This window comes from Heterodontus francisci, chromosome 1 (genome assembly GCF_036365525.1).
Source record: "Heterodontus francisci isolate sHetFra1 chromosome 1, sHetFra1.hap1, whole genome shotgun sequence".
NCBI classification, from domain to species: Eukaryota; Metazoa; Chordata; class Chondrichthyes; order Heterodontiformes; family Heterodontidae; genus Heterodontus; species Heterodontus francisci.
In genome coordinates, this window is record NC_090371.1 from 276,066,707 (window position 1) to 276,083,199 (window position 16,493).

Below are 16,493 nucleotides of genomic sequence, written 5' to 3' on the forward strand. Positions count from 1 at the left end.
ATAACCAGGCATGGGTAAAATAATACATTAGGAAATTATTTTTCAGACACACTATTACTGTTTATATATTGTCTATTAGTATAAATTACATGTAAAACTGAACATTAATATTTACTAATATGTGTTGTGCTGTGGGAATTGCAACTATCCTGAGGGACTAAGTTGTGGGAAGAAACGAGTTTTAGTTCTTACCATCTCTGGGAAAGGAAGGGGAAGTAAATCCCAAGGTGTTTCTGTTGAGAAAGAGAGTGATAGAGGCAGAGACATAGACAAAGAGACAGAAGAGAAATAAAGGGAGAGAGAGAGAGAGACAGAGAGCAAGATTTTCCTTCCGGGGCGGGAAACAAAAGTCGGGACTGTTTCCGGATCCCGAACCCACCTCCGAAGGGAACTGTCATCGGCCCTGATTTTCACGGCTCGGAGACTGGCTTGGCAGCCAGTTAGTGGCTGCAGGGGTGGGAACGGAGGCGGGATTGAACAAGTATGAACCTGATTTAAATAGAACATGGCAGCCATTACTGTGGCAGCTGTTTCGTTGCCTCACGTTCAGTTTGGAAGATGACTCAGGAAAGGCACCGGCCTGAAACCCGGGGCAGGGCCGCCCAGCGATTCACGATTGGGGACCTAGTGATCCTCTTCGAGGCTGTGAAAGAGGAGGGAGGTCCTCTTCCCGGAAGGTGGCAGGAGGAGGCCGCCCACCCAGACTAAGCAGGCCTGGATGGAGACAGCTAACAGAGTCAGCAGAAGGACCGTGGTGCCGAGGAACCGGATCCAGTGTCGGAAGAGGTTTAATGATCCGAGTGAGTACAATTCCCAACCTCATGACAGACACTATTCACATATTCATCCTCCAGCAGACACACCAGCGGAGGAGCCTGAGGGCGCATGCTGCTCCTGAACATGGGAGGAATGTGTACCCAGGGTACTTACTGACCCCTCAGAATGGCTCAGACCTGCCAGTGCTGAAACATGCAGCTTCTGATGAAATGGAGCAGCTGGCAATGGCTATAGAGGACAGCAGTGCCTTATCTCGCTCTCTTTTGTCCATGCAGGAGAAACGGGCTCACAATGCATGGCCCTGAATCAGCGCTCAATGAGCTCCTGAACAATCTTAATTACCTTTGTTAATGGATTGGACGGTAACTCGGGGCCGCCCGCCCCTTGCCCTGCTGAAACTTGCTGGCAGCAGGAACAGTGCAGGAGACCCCCTTGAAGCCGTCCAGTGCTGATATTTTCTGTGGGATCTGAGAGAGAGTGAGACTGAGGGAGAGTGAGAGAGAGTGAGAGAGAGTGAGACTGAGGGAGAGTGAGAGAGAGTGAGAGAGAGTGAGACTGAGGGAGAGTGAGAGAGAGTGAGAGAGAGACAGACAGAAACAGAGACAGAGAAAGACAGACAGACCGACACAGAGACAGAGAGAGCGAGAGAGACAGACAGACACAGTGATGGAGAGAGTGAGATCGAGACAGACAGAAACAGAGATAGAGAGACAGACAGACACAGTGATACAGAGAGTGAGATCGAGACAGACAGAAACAGAGACAGAGAAAGACAGACAGACTGACACAGAGACAGAGAGAGTGAGAGAGACAGACATACACAGTGATAGAGAGAGTGAGATCGAGACAGACAGAAACAGAGATAGAGAAAGACAGACAGACACAGAGATAGAGAGAGTGAGAGAGAGAGACAGACTGACACAGAGACAGAGCGAGCGAGAGAGACAGACAGACACAATGATAGACAGAGTGAGATCGAGACAGACAGAAACAGAGACAGAGAAAGACAGACAGACTGACACAGAGACAGAGAGAGCGAGAGAGACAGACAGACACAGTGATAGAGAGAGTGAGATCGAGACAGACAGAAACAGAGATAGAGAGAGACAGACAGACACAGAGATAGAGAGAGTGAGAGACAGACAGACAGAAACAGAGACAGGGAGAGACAGACAGACACAGAGATAGAGAGAGACAGACAGACACAGTGATAGAGAGAGTGAGATCGAGACAGACAGAAACAGAGATAGAGAGAGACAGACACAGAGATAGAGAGAGTGAGAGAGAGACAGACAGAAACAGAGACAGAGAGCGACAGAGTTCAGAGGCAGGGTTTTGATCTCTCACTGGGGGCAGGGTTGGAGGCAGGTGGGCAGTTTTTGTGCCCATTTACTGGCTCCATCCCGCCCCAGGTCATTATCATGGAGGCAGGATTGGGGTGGGGTGGGGTGCAGGGAGGGGGCGGCAGGGCTACCTGCCCACACACGGTGGGTAGTCGATCAAACTAATTAAAGGTTACTTAAGGCCAATTGAAGGAGACTGACTTGGATTTTCCATTTGACCTCCAGGTTCCTGCAGGTGGCGGGGGACAGTTAGCTGCCTGGAGGCAGCCTCCTGGTGGCAGATCAGGGTGGGGGAGAGGATGCCAGCACTCCAGCAGGCTTAGAGGCTGTCCCTGTCTGCCTGGGTGCAGCAGTAGCCGCAGGCCACCCTGTAGAGTGGGGGCCTGGCTGCAAAGATATTTTTATTTAAGTTTTGAAAAGGTTGGACATACAGTGCCTCCATTTTGAACTGCTGTCTCTCTCTCACTTACCTGCCATTACTGCTTCCTGCTGCGGCTGCATTTGCTGACAACGTTACCGCTAGGTGGTGCTGCTGTGGCACATGCGCAAATGCAGCATGTGCCACTAAAACGTCACAGTCTGTGACTTTAGGCAGCTGCCAGGACTAAAGATGGCGCTGCTCAAATAATCACACGGAGGCAACCTAACAAACACGTGGCAGCACACAATGGCCGGAGTGAGAGAGCGAGTGAGCGAGCGGGTCAGGGCCGGGGCCAGAGAGTGGAGCAGAGCGGAGCGGGCCTGGGGGGATGGTGGAGAGGAGTGGACCGGGCCAGGGAGTGGGGGGGGGAGCGGAGCGGGCCGGGGAAGGCAGGGAACGGAGTGGGCTGGGGACAGGGGTGGGAGCGGAGCGGCCAGACAGAGCAGCGAGGAGTTGTGGGGAGGGGGGGGTGGGGAGCGGAGCAAAGATGCGCATGTCACGCGATGACGTCATTGGCGCATGCGTTAACCAGTCCTGGCAAGCCGGAATGCCGCGCATGCGCAGAGAGCAGGAGCCCGTCTGCGCATGTGCGCACTGCGGCACAGCCTGATGACGTCAGTGGCGGCCAGCATTGTCAGGAATCACTTTGTACCCATTTACCTCTATTTGTCCCTTTAAATCATCTACCTTGTTGTGACTGCTGCGTGCATTCAGGTAGAGTGCCCTCAACCTTGTCTTTTTGACATTATTCTGCACTCTAAGCCTATATGATGCTTGTCCTTGTTTCACCTGCCTTCTAATTTCGCTTGCTACTTTTCTACTTCTACCACATGACCCCAGGATGGTGTGTTGCCTCCCTGGTGCCAGGGTCAAGGGTGTCATGGAGCATCTGCAGGACATCCTTCTGGGGAGGGTGAACAGCCAGAGATCATGGTCCGCAATGGGACCAACAACATAGGTAAGAAGAGGGATGAGGTTCTGAAAGCAGATTTTAGGAAGCTAGGAAGGAAATTAAAAAACAGGACCTTAAGAGCAGTAATCTCAGGATTACTCCCAGTTCCACATGCTAATGAGCATAGGAATAGGATCGATTGAACATGTGGCTGGAGAACTGATGTAGGAGGGAGGGCATCAGATTTCTGAGGCATTGGGACCAGTTCTGGGGCAGGTGGGACCTGTACAAGATGGACGGGCTGCACCTTAACAGGGCCGGGACTAATAGGAGATTTGCAAGTGCTGTTGGGGAGGGTTTAAACTAGCTGGTCAGGGGGATGGGAACCTGAGCGGTAGCTCAAATTGGAAGGAAGTAAAGCTGGTAACAGGAAGTAGAAAAGTAGCAAGTGAAGCCAGCATTTATTGCCCATCCCTAATTGCCCTTGAACTGAGTGGCTTGCTAGGCCATTTCAGAGGGCATTTAAGAGTCAACCACATTGTTGTGGGTCTGGAGTCACATGTAGGCCAGACCAGGTAAGGACGGCAGAGTTCCTTGCCTAAAGGACATTAGTGAACCAGATGGGTTTTTACAACAATCGACAATGGCTCCAAGGTCACCATTAGACTAGCTTTTTAATTCCAGATTTATTCATTGAATTCAAGTTTCACCAGGGATTCGAATCCAAAGAGCTAATTAATAATCTTGCTGTAAAAGAACCTTTAGGGATGAGTGAATTCTATGAATTAGGAATTCTATGATAGAATTTTACATTATTTTTGAAAGTGAGGTAGTTCAATCCGAAGCCAGGTTGTTAAATTTGAACAAAGGAAATTATGAAGGTATGAGGAGCAAATTGACTGGGGTGGATTGGGAAAATACATTAAAAGGTATGACAGTACCTAGTTTCCAGTACCCAGTATGGCAATAGATAGTCTTTAAAGAATTATTACATAGTTTACAGCAACTATACATTCCTTCAAGGCACAAAACCCCAAAAAGAAAAGTCAATCAACCGTGGCTAACAAAGGAGGTTAAGGATTGTATAAGATTAAAAGAAAAGGCCTATAAAGTTGCCAGAAATAGTAGTAAACCTGAGGATTGAGAGGATTTTAGAATACAGCAAAGGAGGACCAAGAAACTGATAAAGAAAGGAAGCATACAATATTTATTTAGAGATACAGCACTGAAACAGACCCTTCGGCCCACCGAGTCTGTGCCGACCATCAACCACCCATTTATACTAATCCTACATTCCTACCACATCCCCACCTTTCCGATATTCCCCTACCACCTACCTATACTAGGGGCAATTTATAAAGGCCAATCTACCTACCAACCTGCAAGTTTTTTTGGCTGTGAGAGGAAACCGGAGCACCCGGAGAAAACCCACGCAGACACAGGGAGAACTTGCAAACTCCACACAGGCAGTACCCAGAATCGAACCCGGGTCGCTGCAGCTGTGAGGCTGCGGTGCTAACCACTGCACCACTGTGCCGCCCATATCAATGTAAACTGGCAAAAACATGAAAACGGACTGTAAAAGCTTCATTAGGTACATAAAAAAGAAACGTTTGGCTAAGACAAATGTGGGTCCATTACAGGCAGAGTCAGGAGAATTTACAACGGGGAATAGAGAAATGGCAGAGAAGCTAAATGATTACTTTGTGTCTGTCTTCACTGAGGAAGATACAAGAAATCTGCCAGGAATAGAGATCCAAGGGATTAGGGGGAATGAGGAATTGAAGGAAATTAGAATTGGTATGAATCAATAGTAGGGAAAATGCTAGAATCTATTCTAAAGCATCTGATAAAAGGACATTTGGATAATCATGTAAAAGCAAAATGCTGCAGATGCTGGAAATCTGAAATAAAAACAGAAAATGCTGGAAATACTCAGCAGCGTTTGTGGAGAGAGAAACAGAGTTTTGTGACCTTTCATCACAGACCTGAAACGTTAACTCTGTTATGTTTTTATTTGGATAATAATGATTTGATTTGACATGGTCAACATGGATTTATGAATGGGAAATCATGTTTGACAAACCTGTTGGAGTTTTTTGAGGATGTTACCAGTAGAATTGATAAAGGGGAGTCGGTGGACATCGTATACTTGGATTTTCAGAAGGCTTTTAATAAAGTCCCCCACAGGAGGTTGGTTAGCAAAATTAAAGCACATGGGATTGGAGGTAATATACTGGCATGGAGTGAGGATTGGTTAACAGGCAGAAAACAGAGAATAGGAATAAACGGATCATTCGCGCGTTGGCAGGCTGTGACTCGTGGGGTACCACAAGGATGGAAACTTGGGCCCTAGCTGTTCATAATATATATCAATGATTTGGATGTGGGGATCAAATGTAATATTTCCAAATTCATGGATGACACAAAACAAGGTGTGTTGTGAGGAAGATGCAAAGGGGCTTCAAGGGGATTTGGACATAATGTGGAAAAATGTGATGTTATCCACTTTGGTAGGAGGAATAGATGTGCAGAGTATTTCTTAATGTTAAGAGATTAGAAAGTGTAGATGTACAAAGGGACCTGGGTGTCCTTGTCAATAAATCACTGAAAGCTAACATGCAGGTGCAGCTTGCAATTAGGAAGGCTAATGATATGTTAGCCATTATCTCAAGAGCATTGAGTACAGGAGTAGTGAAGTCTTGCTTCATTTGTATAGAACCTTGGTTCGACTGCAATTGGAGGACTGTGTGCAGTTTTGGTCCCCTTATGTTAGGAAGGATATTATTGCCATAGAGGGAGTGAAACAAAAGTTCACCAGACTTGTTCCCGGGATGGTGAGACTGTTCTATGAAGAGAGATTCGGGACACTGGGCCTGTATTCTCTAAAGTTTCATAGAATGAGAGTTGATCACACTGAAACCTACAAAATACTTAAAGGGAGAGACAGGGTGGTTGCAAGTAAGATGTTTCCCCTGATTGGGAGTCTAGAACCAGGGGACACAATTTCAAAATAAGGGGGAAGCCACTTAGGACAGAGATGAGGAGAAATTTCTTTACTCAGAGGGTTGTGAATCTTTAGAATTTTATACCCCAGAGGACTGTGGAATCTCAGTCATTGAATATGGTTTAGAGATTGACAGATTTCTAAATACTGATGACATAAAGGGATATGAGGATAGTGTGGGGTAAAGGCATTTAAGTGGATGATCAGCCATGATTGTATTGAATGGTGGAGCAGGCCCAATGGGCTGAATGGCCTACTCCTGCTTCTATGTTCCTAAATCACAATGTGTGATAGTTTCCCACATAGTGGGCAGAATTTTGAGCTGACGGCAGGACTCCCAGCACTGGCTGAAAAGCCATTTGGCGCCTCCTCTCCCCCCCCACCCCCACCCCACCGCACTCCCCTCTGACAGGATTCTACAGTGCTGGGTGAATTAACAGCCTAGCGGCAGGATCTCTGTCCCTTTAAAGATGCAGAGCTGGCAGTTCAGTAGTATCAACAGTGCCACTGAGAGCAGTGGCCACTGCCAGTATTGCAGAGGCCTAGGACCCAAGTCCAGTGCTGGAGAACCGGAACTCAGGTAAGTGAGGCAGGGTGGCCGGGCCGGTCAGCAGGCCCCCACTGAGGGGGGTGGGGGATGGGGGGAGGGTGGGTGTTTACTGCAGGGGCAGGGGGGCCCAGGGAGGTAGTTTGTTTGATGGCAGGGGCCCTCGTGGGCCACAGATTGCCCACGGAGGAGAGCACCCCACTCCAGCCTGCAGGGAGATCGTCTTGTTTCACTAGATGACCTCCCCATGTGGCGAAAGCCTACCCCAGCTGCCAGTGGTGAGGGGGAAGAGGCCCTTAAGTGGCTGTTAATAGGCCTCTTAAGGGCCTCAATTGGCCTCTGGGCAGGAAGGCTGTCTTCGGCCTATACTCTCCCTGATAAAATTGTGTTGCAACAGAAAGGCGATGGGCCCTCTGTCCCCCGATCCCGGTACAGTTCTATGGTTCCACCCCCCATCTCCCAGCCTGTCTCTGGGGGGCCCATAAAATTTGGCCTGGGTAGGATTTTCTCTGCAGGCTTCTGACCCACATCTGAGCCTGATGGCAGGCTTCAGAAGCCTGCAGGGAAAATCCTGCCCAGAGAGAGAGAGAGAGAGGAGCAGTCAGAGAGAATTATTAGACAAACAGAAGGAGACAGAGAGAGAGAGATAGAGTCAGAGAGAGACAGACTGTTGGAGAGAGAGAAATGGAAAATAAAGTGATATAGTTTCCTAGCTTCTACCATTGGTCCTGGTTATTATAAATAAATCTTATTTTAGTTACATAAACAAGATTGAATTTGCATTTATAAAGGTATGTTTCGAGGTCTCACGATGTCCCAAAGCACATTATAGCCAATGAAGTACTTTTGAGGAATAGTCACTGTTGAAATGCAGAGAACGCAGCAGCCAAAGTATGTACAGTGAAGCCCCACAAACCGCAATGAGATAAATATGCAATTAAAATGTTTTTGGTGCTGGCTGAGGTATTTATGTTAGCTTGGAAACCAGGAAAACGCCCCTGCTCTTCTTTGAAATAGAGCCATGGGATCTTCGTTACTGACCTCCTCACCAGCTTATCCTTATTTACGCGAACAAAACCCTTCATGAGTTTAAAAACCTGTATGAAATCTGTCCTGAGTCTTCTCTGCTCTAAGGAGAGCAATCCCAGCTTCTCCAGTCTCTCTGCATAGCTGAAGTCTGGAAAATCTCCTCTGCATTTTTATATATTAAAACAATGGCATTGTGCCTACAGGTGCCTCTGTCAGAGTAACGTTATATGACTCATTAAGTAGCCCCCTACCTAACGTTAAATGACAGTCAATCAACTCATTGAGTCAGACGGTTGTGGGTTCAAGTCCCAATCCAGGACTTGAGCACAACAGTATAGGCTGACACTCCAGTGCAGTACTGAGGGAGTGCTGCACTGTCGGAGGTGCCATCTTTTGGAGGCCACATCTGCCCTCTCAGGTGGACATAAAAGATCCCATTCCACTATTTTGAAGAACAGCAGATGAGTTCACTCCAGTGCCCTAGCCTTTATTTATCCCTCAATCACCATCACAAAAAAAATTATCTGGTAATTATCACATTTTTGTTCATGGGAGCTTGCTGTGTACAAATTGGCAGCTGCTTTTCTTGCATTTCGATAATGGATACACTTCAAAAGTACTTCACTGGCTGTAAAGTGCTTTGGGGCATTCGGTGGTCCTGAAAGACACTATATAAAATGCAAGTCTTTCTTTCTTAAACCACTTCTGTAAAATGTCTGTGCAATTTGTAAATTTGACCACCAAGTGGCGCTACAGCAGTCCTTTCCCTGGAGAAGGTCAGACATATTGGTACAGCTGAGTAAAGGAACGTTCCTCATTCCCAAATAAAATTTCCAACAACAGAAAAACCCAATAATAAACCTATACAAGCTCCAGGTAAAACAAGTAATCACCAACCCTCCCACAACCCCACCTCTGAGACCTCTTAATTAACCATTGTTGATGATACAGCGGATTGCCCAAACACCTATTGCCTGGACATTGTACTTCATGAAATGAAACAAAAAGTCACAGAAACAGTCTCAGTTTTGTCAGCCACAATTCTGTGAGACATGAATCGAAAGGCCATGTGGTAATTCCTGTAACTCAACAAGGAAAAAGGATTACGATGATGTACAATCTCGTTCACCCATCATCTCTGTATTCAATGACCTACATTATCTCCTGGTGCAGCTACACCTTGATTTCAAAACTCTCATACTCGTGTTCACATCCTTCCGTTGCCCCTCTCGATCTCTATCAACTCCTCCAGCCCTATAAGTCTCCTGGAACATTTCTCCAACTCTGACCTCTTGTGCGTACCTCATTTCCTTTGACACACCATTGGTGGCCATGCCTTCAACCGACAAACTCTGGATTTGCCTCCATAAACCTCTCCGCCTCTCCACCTGTCTCTCCTCCTTTAAGACGCTACCTAAAACCTAAGTTTTTGACAAAGCCTTTTAGCATCTATCTGAATATATCCTACTTTGGCTCAGTGTTAATTTTTGTCTGATCATGCTTCTGTGAAGTATCCTGGGACATTTTGCTATGTTAAAGGCACTGTATAAATGCAAGTTGTTGTTATTGTCCTTGTGGTGCAATCAAAGGGTCAATTTCAATAAGAGACCATGAGCGTTTTCAATGGCTGAAGGGTTGCTTTACTCCTCAGACACTACCTAGAAACAAATGATGCCTTTAGCCTTTAATCTGTGGTTTGACTGTCAAAGGAACTATTGGTAATGAGAAACATGTCACATGATGTGATGTAAAACCCCACAATAAAGAGCAGATTCCAAGGTGCAAATTTACATGTAGAAGTAAACTAACAGAGAGATTACGAACAACACAGACTCAGGCGTGTAATTAGGCGGAGCAATAGCAGGAAGACAGCAGTAAGAGCTCGAGTGACATCAAACTAAGGACAAAGCTCAAGCACTTTACAACCTAAATCCCAAGATTAGATTACAGCATTGAAATCCATTGAGCGGTTTTCTTTATTATTATATGGGAGGATATTACATTTATGATTTGATTTAAGCCTGGCTCCACCTTAAGAAAGATACCTGTTTTTGAATCCTGTCTGTTAATTATTTTTAAGCTAGTTAAAATATTTCCATTCCCCCCCACAGAATCTATCTCCAGTCCTCAACAAGTGATAAGACTATCACATGTGACCTTGTGCTATGATTAAACTATTCTACAAATTTAGCAAACAAAAGAATGAACAAGTGCAAATGTACAACATATTTACAGAAGAATTTTCTTTCCTCTCATATTCGTTACCTTTCTGTGAAGGTTCAAATCTGTTTGACTCAGCCCTACTGTTTGTGCTTTACTTCTGATAGCCTCCAAACCTGAGGCATGTCAAAATTATATCAATTCCCAGCTTCATTCAAGAAAACAACAGGGCGTCGCATCCATGACCAAAACTGAAACTCGGTGTATGTTTCAAACCTGTGTGTTGGCCCCAGTCTCAAGCCTGGTACCTCGGAAATGGTAACACATGTATTGATACAGGCTAGGATAGTGCGATGAACGCAAGGCACAGCTACCGCGGAATTAAAGGACTGCTACCAGACCAAAACAAAACAAAGCGGCTTCATTTTTTTTGTCAGCTCCACAGCTGATAAGCAGGAAGTGGAGAAGATCTGGTGCATCGTTCAGCTGAATTTGCCACTCCAGCCTCCCAGAAGCACTGAGGCAGCAGGCTTGCATGGAGCACCTATGTGAAGCAGCATTGCCCAGCTTGGGAATGGAATAGATCAGTGGGAATAGGCTCCATGTTCCACCACTTTGTGGTATTCCATTGCTGAGAATCACTATATCATCTGTTATGGTATCATTCTCATTTGAGTCTAGGCATATCGGTGATATGCACTACAGCAGCTGTTTTTAAGGTACTGTCCCCACTACTTGCACCATCCCCATTTATCACTGGTGCCTATATCAGGAAAATGACACTAACCATTTGCCAACACCCACAGCCGCCAAGTACAAAGGTGGCATTTATAACATATTAAGTGTGCCGACTATTTTGAGCAGTGCAATAAATACTTACCCTGCGCTTAGCAATTTAAAAACTCTGCTAATTTCAGCCAAAGTTGGGTCTTCGACCAGTTCCAATAAGCTGCTTGCACCTCGATGGAGTGCAATTACCTTGGATATGAGATTCTGGATGCAACTGCTAACAATTAGGAGAGGCCGTTACTAACTGGAGATTTCCTGTGCTTTTTTTTAACAAGAAAATGTTGGTTGCTTCACTTTTTTGGTTTTTGTCAGCCACCGTATATAGCGGGGAAATCAGATTAACACCAACACACCCGATATATGTGGTGGGGACTGTACTTGTGTTCTTCTTGGCAAATGCTAATTGGTGAACTATTTATCTGATTTTGGCAGATTCTTTGAAATTTCTTTCAGTAATCTTCTGGAGTCTGGATAGTCTTGTGACAGGAGTGATAAAGCTTTGAAGTTTGCTGTTTAGGTCACAACCTCCTAATTTCACATGGAACTCCGAATGACCCTGCAGAAACTTGCAATTCATTAGCAACACCAGAACATTACATTCTAGGTACATCTTCGCTCCTCTCCAGAACAAACTAATCCTGTTTCCTCTCTCTTCCGATTAAATACCCGTGGTATTGTGAACAATGTGTGGGACTGAAACAGAAAGGCTTAGGTTTGATCTTAAATATAATTCAGATCCAGGTAAGGGGGCATAACCTTCAAATTAGACCCAGGCCATTCAGGGGTGATGTCAGGAAGCACGTCTTCATCCAAAGGATAGTGGAGATCTGGGACCCTCAGCCCCAAAACATTGTTGAGGCTGGGGCTCAATCAGAAAATTCAAAGCTGAGATTGATAGATTTTTGCTAGGCAAGGTTATTAAAGGCAGGTAAAGACAGCTGAGGTACAGATCAGCCATGATCTAATTGAATGGTGGAATGGGCTCCATCTATGCTGAACTAACTGATGTCAGTACAGTTGCCACATGAGGTCTATCTACCCCCGGGTTAGGAATGGGCAAAGTCAGCTGGTGTTTCTCACTCCTGGCTGCTATTCAGTGAACGATGATGGAAAATGCAGGTCACTGGGCATGACAAACAAGATCCAAGAAAGGACAGCAAAAGACCAACTGGTCCATCCAGTCTGGTGTGTTCGGATATGGTGCAAACTACACACATCATTGACTCACCCCCGGTTACACAATCTCCCAGGGGAGGTGGAAAAAAGAGAAAAATAATACTGTCCAATTTTGGAAAAAAATACGGCAAAACATGATGCAGGAGCATTGACTATCAGAGCAAAGCCCACTCTCATGATTTTTTTTTCACATAAAAGCAGGTAATTCCACCCAATGGGTCTGTGCAGTGTTATGCTCCACATAAGCTTCCTCCCACCTTACTACAGCTGACCCTATCTGCATATCCTTTTATTATTTTCTACCTCAAATACTTATCTAGCTTCCTCTTAAATACATATATATTATTCACCTCAACCACGCCTTGTGGCAGCAAGTTCCACATTCTCACCACTCTCTAAGTAAAGAAGTTTCCTCTGAATTGTTTATTGGATTGGTTAGTGTCTATCCTATATTTATGATCCGTAGTTTTGGACTCTGAGCAAGTGGAAAGTATCTTATCAAACCCATTCATAATTTCAGCCCTCTATTATATCACCCCTCGGTAAAGGCCTGCCACCCGACCCGAACCTGAAGGGACCCAACAACATGTGTCGGGGTCGGGTCGGGTCGCTCTTCCGGGTCCAGCTTTCTGGTTCGGGTCGAGTTGGGCCGGGTCCAGGTCGGGCCAGGTCTGGGTTGGACACACAAAGTAAGTATTGCATTTTGCTCTGCTGGTAAGTATCAAAAGTTGAAAAGCCTACCTGAGCTGGGAGTCCGGGACGTCAAGGAGGGAAACTCTGAGTCTGCGCAGTGAGCGAGTGAGCGTCTCCATGACGTCATCGCGCTCATGCTGCAGCTTCCTGCAGATTCGGAATCGGAAGGTAGGTAAAGTGAACATTCCGGTGGTCGGGTCGTGCGCGGGTCGGGTCGGGTCGTGCGCGGGAAAAATGCAGGGACTCGGGCTGGGTCGGGCTCGGGTCCGATGTGGTTCTGTCGGGTTCGGGTCGAGTTTTTTTTCCTGACCTGAGCAGGCCTTTACCCCTTGGCCTTTTCTTTTCTAGAGAAAGGATCCCCAGCCTGTGCAACCTTTCCCAATAGCTATACCCTCTCAGTTCTGATATCTACTTGGAAATCCTTTTTGCACCTTTTCCAGTGCCTTTATATCCTTTCAATTTAAGAGATTACATTTCTTTTCAGAAAATGTGTCTATATAAGGTACAGCAACAGAGGGATCTGGGGGTTACAGATACACAAAATCACTAAAAATAGTGATGCAGGTTAATAAGGCCATAAAAAAGCAAACAAAGCACTGGGGTTCTTTTCTGGAAAGATAGATTTGAATTGAAAAGCAGAGAAGATTTGTTAAACTTGTATAGAACCTTGGTTAGACCACACTTGGGAATACTGTGAACAGTTCTTTTTTAAAAATTCATTCATGGGATGTGAGCATCGAAGGCAAAGCCCATCCCTAATTGCCCTTGAGAAGGTGGTGGAGAGCAGCCTTCTTGAACTGCTTCAGTCCTTGGGGTGGAGGTACACCCACAGTGCTGTTAGAGATGCAGCTCCAGAAATTTGACCCACCAACAGTGACGGAATGGCGGTATAGTTCTGAGTCAGGATGGTGTGTGGCCTGGAGGAGAACTTGCAGGTGGTGGTGTTTCCATGCACCTGCTTCCCTTGTCCTTCTAGTTTGTGGGTTTGGAAGGTGCTGTCGAAGGAGACTTGGTGCTTTGCTGCAGTGCATCTTGTAGATGGTACACACTGCTGCCACTGTGCGTCGGTGGTGGAGGGAGTGAATGTTTGTAGATGGGATGGCAATCAAGTGGGTTGCTTTGTCCTAGATGGTGTTGAGCTTCTTGAGTGTTGTTGGAGCTGCACCCATCCAGGCAAGTGGAGAGTATTCCATCACACTCCTGACTTGTGCCTCGTGGCTGGTGGACAGGCTTTGGGGAGTTAGGAGTTAAGTTAGTTGCCACAGAATTCTCAGCCTCTGACCTACTCTTGTAGCCACAGTATTTATATGGTTGGTCCAGTTCAGTTTCTGATCTCAATATTATAAAAGTAATATGGAGGCACTGGCAAAGATGCAAAAACGATTTACTGGAATGATACCAGAATTGAGAGGTTATACCTATCAGCAAAAGATGAACAATGACATAAATGGTAACGTTCTGAATCATGGCCAGCACACCAGGAGAACTCTTTGACCAGTTTCATGGGATCTAAATAGGTTGCTGGGGCCTAATCCTTTCCTGAAAAAAGCGGTACCTCTGACAATGCAGCACTCCCTCTGTACGGCTCTAAAGTGTGAGCCTAGATTTTGTGCTCAAGTCCTGAAGTGATGCTTGAGCCCACAACTTGAAGACAACCGTACTCATCACTGAGGCAAGTTCAGATTTATAACTCTGGTTGATTTTCCCCTACTTAATCCAGGGTGCTGAAGCCAATTGGAACATCCTTACGACCACCAGGGCTGAGATCAGGTAAGTCTGTAACACCCTGGATCGGACATAGGAGCTTCCTGGTGTGAATGTGAGTACTCACTGGATAATAAGGGGCAGCCCCATTGGGGAACCTTTCAATGAAGAACCAAAAACACGAGATGAAGGAGTTCCTTTTTGCAGCTCTGAAGTTCAATTTAATGACAGTGCTAAAGGACAATGCTGGTAGCTTGCTGGATTGTCAGTGTAACAAAAGATCAAATGCTCTATGTTTTCATGCTATCATGACATTACAATTGTATCACTGAACGTGTATAAATATTGACAACAACTGGCAGTTATGGTAAGCGATTAACCAAGGAACATAGAAAACAGAGAAGCTATTATTGTAGTGCAGGCAAAACGCCAAAAGCTACATTTTTATTACTTTATGCCCTGAAATCTGTAAGACCAACCCTTGTTGCAGTGCTTCCTTTGACTTTGGTGACATATCTGACCCCGGGATGAGCTTCCGACCACATATCCACGCCATCACTAAGACCACCTACTTCCACCTTCATAACATCACCCAACTCCCCTTCTGCCTCAGCTTATCTGCTGCTGAAACCCTCATCCATGCCTTTGTTAGCTCTAGACTTGACTATTCCAATGCACTCCTGCTCCCATGTTCTACCCTCTGTAAACTTGAGGTCATCCAAAACTATGCTGCCTGTGTCCTAACTCACACCAAGTCCCATTCACAAGTCAGCCCTGTGCTCGCTGCCGGTTAAGCAATGCTTCAATTTCAAAATTCTTATCCTTGTTTTCAAATTCCACCCCCCCCCCGCACCACACCGCAGCCCCCCCCCCCCCCCCCCCATGGTTCCATCCCTCTCTACCTCTGCAACCTCCTCCAACCCTACAACCTTTGAGATCTCTGCGCTCTTGTGCATCCGAGATTTTAATCGCTCCACCATTGATGTGCTTTCCACTATGCTTTCAGCTGCTGAGGCCCTAAGCTCTGGAATTCCCTCCCTAAGTGTCTGCCTCTTTACCTCTCTCTCCTGCTTTAAGATGCTCCTTAAACCTACCTCTTTGTCATCACATTTGGCCATTTGCCCTAATATCTCTTTACGTGGCTCTGGGTCGAATTTTGTTTGATAATATTCCCGTGAAGCGCCGTGGGGCATTTTATTATGCTAAAAGACGCTATACAAATGCAAGTTGTCGCTGTTTAAAAATTAATACAGAGTAATCTGGATAACAAGAGCTGAAAACAACATGGGAGATTATAAGAAAGACGGGTCGTGTAAGTCCTAGCACAGGAATCTATCTCGGGTTAACACAGGTGAGGTTGCTTTATCCGAGTGCTCAGCTTCATTGAACTCAACCGGATAGAGTATGTAACAGGTGGGCAATGCAACACCTGCCATTTTGTACCAATGCCCAAGATTTTTACCCCTTGGAGCCCCAGTATTAATCAATGGCAAGGATGCACCCCTCCTCCACCAGGGTTAAAGTGCAGCCATTCCCACCTCATGTGGGCCATGCTCCCACTCTTTGTCAAGGTGATAGTTAGTGCTCAGTAATGACAATGGGCAACGATCTCCCTTCCACTGCCTGTAATAGGGAAGGTGGAACATAGTTCTCGTGCATACAATGTGGGTCTTTGGCCAGTGACAATTACTATATGGAAAGGCCCACAGGTACAAAACTGTACAATACTGGAAACTGCTGCTGGAGAAGTCTGCAGAGGCGGAGTTGGGTGATGTGATGGAGGTGTACATTTCAGTTTTGGCAGGGTGCAGACTGGGCAATTGCGGCTTGGTTTCCACCTCCCTCCCCCAGTTGAATTTTAACATCCCGCAACCCCACTCCATAACCACCCACACTAGTCTTTGCAACAAACAGCATAAACCTAAAAAATAGTTTGTGAGAGTTTTTCAAAACTT

At 46.0% G+C, this 16,493-nt stretch overlaps 1 protein-coding gene across 5 annotated transcripts in view; it reads right to left on the minus strand.

Annotated features, from left to right (window-relative positions):
* The window catches only part of fam13a (family with sequence similarity 13 member A), a 256,398-nt gene that overhangs the window by 180,944 nt on the left and 58,961 nt on the right, over positions 1–16,493 (minus strand). The gene's annotated exons all lie outside the window — the stretch shown is intronic.